This window comes from Macrobrachium rosenbergii, chromosome 15, assembly GCF_040412425.1.
Source record: "Macrobrachium rosenbergii isolate ZJJX-2024 chromosome 15, ASM4041242v1, whole genome shotgun sequence".
NCBI lineage: Eukaryota > Metazoa > Arthropoda > Malacostraca > Decapoda > Palaemonidae > Macrobrachium > Macrobrachium rosenbergii.
This window is the reverse complement of record NC_089755.1, coordinates 58,854,298-58,859,297: the sequence shown is the minus strand read 5'-3', so window position 1 is coordinate 58,859,297 and position 5,000 is coordinate 58,854,298. Positions and strand designations below refer to the sequence as shown.

Sequence of the window (5,000 nt, the reverse complement as noted above, 5' to 3'; positions counted from 1 at the left end):
GAGACTTTGAGACATACCCAAAGCTCCCCGTTCTTCTTCGTCTCCTTCTTATTGTTCTCTTTCTTCTTCTTCTTCTTCTTCTTTTTCTTCTTCCTCCTACTTCTTCTTTTCCTTCTTCTTCTTCTTTGCATTCTTCTCCTTCGTATTTTTCCTCCTCCTTCTCCTTCTTCTCATTATTTTCCCTCCTCCTTCCCCGTTCTTCTTTTCCTCTCTCTTCTTCTTCTCTTTCTCCCCCTTCTTCCTCTCTCTTCTTCTTCTTCTTCTTCTTCTTCTTCCTCCTCTCCTTCTTCTTCTTCTTCTTCCTCCCTCTCCTTCTTCTTCTTCTTCTTCTTCTTCTTCTTTCTTCTTCTTCTTCTTCTTCTTCTTCTTCTTCTTCCCTTCATGCATACTTTCGACAGCTCCGGGTGCGTGACTGATAAGCCAGCCAAAAAGACCCTTCCCTTTTTGTAACGCATCCCAAGAATTACCCCGAGAGTCAAACTTCTTTTATTTGCGTTGTCGTCAATTCTTCTTCGTCAGGGCTGATAAAAAAAAAAGGGGGGGAAGGGAAAATGGGGGTTGGGGTAGCGGGCCAAAATGTGCAATTCCTCCGAACTGGCTCTTCGGTGCGAAAGGCAGCGATAAAGAGATGTTTATAGAGGGAATTCAAACGGGTGATTCGTGCAAAAGTATTTGTCTGTTGCAACAAGAGTTGGGCTTTTTATCATATTCATCGACTTTTATTATTATTATTATTATTATTATTATTATTATTATTATTATTATTATTATTATTATTATTATTATTATTATTATTATTATTATTATTATTCAGGAGAGAAAAAGGCTATTCATATGGAGGGAGCCTACAGGGGCCATTGACTTGGAATTCAAGCTTCCAAAGAATATTATGATGTTCGTTTGAAACAAGTTACAGAAGATAATGGGAAATGCAGAAAGAAGATATCAGTCATTAGAAAAGAAAAGAAGATATAAAGATAAATCAATAAACTCATAACAGAGAAACATCTGTCTTCACACACACACACACACACACAATATAATATATATATATATATATATATATATATATATATATATATATATATATATATATATATATATATATATATATATATATATATATATATATATATATATATATATATATATATATATATATATATATATACTGTATATATGCATATCTACATACATGTAATACCATTAGCATGAGAGCAATAAGGGCGTGCCAGTACCTGTTTCAGATAACATGTTGACACTGGGTTCCATTACCACCACAAAAAAAAAAACACAGCTAAAAATGTGAGTCCAGAGAGAGAGAGAGAGAGAGAGAGAGAGAGAGAGAGAGAGAGAGAGAGAGAGAGAAGAGAAAATGTCGTCACAGAATAAAGATTATCGTGGAAGCTGCCCACTCCATTTATCCTAATATTCCCTACAGCTTTAGTTCCCACTTATCCCTAACCCTCTTGGAGAGCCCCGATAACAAGTTGAGAGCCTCCAAAGGCCTCCATAGGCCTCCAAATCATTTCCGGAAGGTTTCCACGATCAGTACCTAGGCCTACGCATCTTACGTAGCAGTTTATCTGCAAGGGAAACCTCAGTTCTCGATAATTATCGATGAGTGGCAGAGTCTTTCTCCATTGAATTGGTGTTTTATATTCTTTATGGCAATCAATTCCTAGGCAAGATCTCTGCTATTCTTGAGGGCGTGTTGTTTTCCTCCATTTAACTCTGGTTTTATATTCTTTATGGCAATCAATTTCTAGTAAAGATCTCTGCTATTCTTAAGGGTATTTTGTTTCCCTCCATTTAACTCTGGTTTTATATTCTTTATGGCAATCAATTCTTAGTAAAGATCTCTGCCATTCTTAAGAGTATTTGTTTTCCTCCATTTAATTCGTGTTTTATATTCTTTATAGCTACAGATTCTCAAGACAAGATCTCTGCTTTTCTTAAATAGGTTATTCTGTCACTAAAAATGATCTCCATTTCCTAAGGGGATTTTTTTGAGGTAATAATTTACTAGGTATTCTATTAAAAATTACCTGTTTTCCAAGGGAATTTTTTTCAAAGTAACAATTCATCTGATGGAATTCCATACATCCAGGTCCTACTTTCCTTCTATGGGAATGTATACATCAAGTTAATCTTTACTTTCAATCAAATATCTTCCTTTAAATCCCCTACGATTCCCCATCCTCCCCAGCAAATAACTATCCAGTATACAGAGTCTTAAGCACCGCCCACAGATACAAGGGAAATCGCCAGGCTCGCGTGATTGTGAAAAGCAATACCCGGTTTTATCAAGTATGCAGAATTCCGCTCGCCTTGTATTCAGATCTAGGAATGAAAAATGGGAACGGGTTAAAAATACTTTCATTTATTCGACCAGGAAACGGTTTTGAGATGAAAATAGAATCAAGGATTTACTTTTTATTTATATACATATATATTTTTTATTTCCTACTAGGTTAGAAAATTTTTTTTTTTTGTCTATCGTTGCTTGAAGACAATGGTAGCGCTTACCAGCAGAGAGAGAGAGAGAGAGAGAGAGAGAGAGAGAGAGAGAGAGAGAGAGAGAGAGAGAGAGAGAGAGAGATAAAGTATAATCATTATTGACCATAAATTGGTGATTAGAGAGAGTTAGAGAAGAGAGAGAGAGAGAGAGAGAGAGAGAGAGAGAGATCTCATGCTCTCTCTCTCTCTCTCTCTCTCTCTCTCTCTCTCTCTCTCTCTCTCTCTCTCTTTCACAAACACACACACACACATACAGAAACCTATATTTCTGTGTTTTCAAACACAAACACACATGCACCGAGAACTCTCTCTCTCTCTCTCTCTCTCTCTCTCTCTCTCTCTCTCTCTCTCTCTCTCTCTCTCTCTCTCTCTCTCGGTAGCACTAAGTGACAGTTATGACAACAAACTATTCATAGCCACAAATCTTACTCAGCATAAACAGCTTGTCTGCAGTCCCAAAAACTACTGACATAATTCGTACAATTTCCTCAAAAACATTCGCTTCTGTCGTCGTGTTGTCAATGAATCACTGTGAACACAAAGGGCTTGGCAGGTGATCGAAAGAGATGCCATTCTATCAAACAACGCAAGCCCTCTTTGTTTCTGTGCCAAAGTGAATAGGATGGTTTATTTCACTCATTTATTTATTCATTTCTGATAAATTTCAGTTTTTTTTTGATGTTGTGATTGATTTATTACTTTCAACTGACACGGATATAACTATGGTCATTGCGACAGGATACATACATATACATATATACATATACATGTATATATATATATATATATATATATATATATATATATATATATATATATATATATATATATATATATTATTCTGGCCCAGCATCAAGATAAAAATTAAATCAACGGGGAGAGAGAGAGAGAGAGAGAGAGAGAGAGAGAGAGAGAGAGAGAGAGAGAGAGAGAGAGAGAGAGAGAGAGAGAGAGGTGAATAATTCCTCCCGGTGCAGTTTGACTGACAGAAGTAAACACTCACACGGACATTCTACGTCATTCTAACTGTCCACCATGTTTATTATAACTGAGGGTGTCCTTGCTTGGTCTGTGTGTGATCAACAAGTAACCTGATTTATTTTATTTATGTCAAATAACTTTTATTTTCGGATACCCGAAAACCTGCTCCTGAATCTTTAGACGCCATTGGAAAATAGGTTTTATTTCTGGATAGTCATATATCAAGTAAAGAATGCGCCGAAGTTTCTTCGGCGCAATCGAGTTTTCTGTACAGCCGCTACAGAGCATAATCAAGGCCACCGAAAAAAGATCTACCTTTCGGTGGTCTCGGTATAATGCTGTATGAGCCGCGGCCCATGAAACTTTAACCACGGCCCGGTGGTGCATAATTATTTCTTTGAAAACTGGAGCAAGTTGTGATTTATCAATGAATATAAAATATTAAAAGTGATAAAAATTTATATTTATGAATTTCGAAGAACGAGAAAAAATAAAATTCTATTTTACTCCAGAATTTTCAAACATTTCGAAGAACAGAATAGTTAGAAAAATACAACCTTTCGTCCTATAACAGCTAAGACTGAGTGGCAATTTGAAAATTCACAATTCTCTTTCAGTTCTCAGACACTTTATAAATAAAGCAGGAACCCGGTCACCGTTTTCTATCACGCATCTTGACAGATGGGAAATTGACTAAGGGGTTAAAATTCAAACTGAAAATATTCTACTTCGAAAGTCACGCAATAAGGATTTTTCTTTTCTGCTGATCACTGACAGATGGGAATTGAATTAAAACTGAAATAAACTGAAAATATTTTCAGCTGGAATGTCACGCAATATGGATTTTTTTTATCTTTCTTGTAGATCACTGACAGATGAGAAACTGACCATGGGCTTAAAATTGAAATTGAAAATATTTTAGTTCGGTTCACACGCAATATGGATTTTTCTTTTGTGGTGCCCTTAACACAGGTCATGTACCTTGGGATTCCTATGGTACTTTGGGATATAACACGCAATTTTAAATTGTAAATAAAATTAAAATAAAGAATAATAGACACTTAAGAAATTATTTTTTTGAAAAATACATCTAATAATTAAGAGTTTTCATTTATTCAAAATTCTCAAGATCGAAAAAACTTTCTTCTTACAATTTCCAGCAAAGGAACGAAGACCAACTTGAGAGAGAGAGAGAGAGAGAGAGAGAGAGAGAGAGAGAGAGAGAGAGAGAGAGAGAGAGAGAGAGAGAGAGAGAGAGAGAGAGAGAGAGAGGATAAGACCATCAACAATTTATGGATTTTAGACCAATTACGGTAAAAGGAAATAGATTTATCGGAATATTGACCAAGAGGAATCAGGTGGCCTGAAATTCTTCGCGTTTTGCTTGCACGCTTCTGCAAGCAAGCAAGTTTCGTATACATTTGCATGTTATGAGGTGCCTTTGTGTCTTGAATTTACACGATGTGTGTTTTCAATTCGCACACGTTCACACGCACACA

At 36.0% G+C, this 5,000-nt stretch overlaps 1 protein-coding gene across 9 annotated transcripts in view; it reads right to left on the bottom strand.

Annotated features, from left to right (window-relative positions):
• Positions 1–5,000, bottom strand: part of Dpp10 (Dipeptidyl peptidase 10) — a 619,010-nt gene that overhangs the window by 54,063 nt on the left and 559,947 nt on the right. The window lies entirely within an intron of this gene.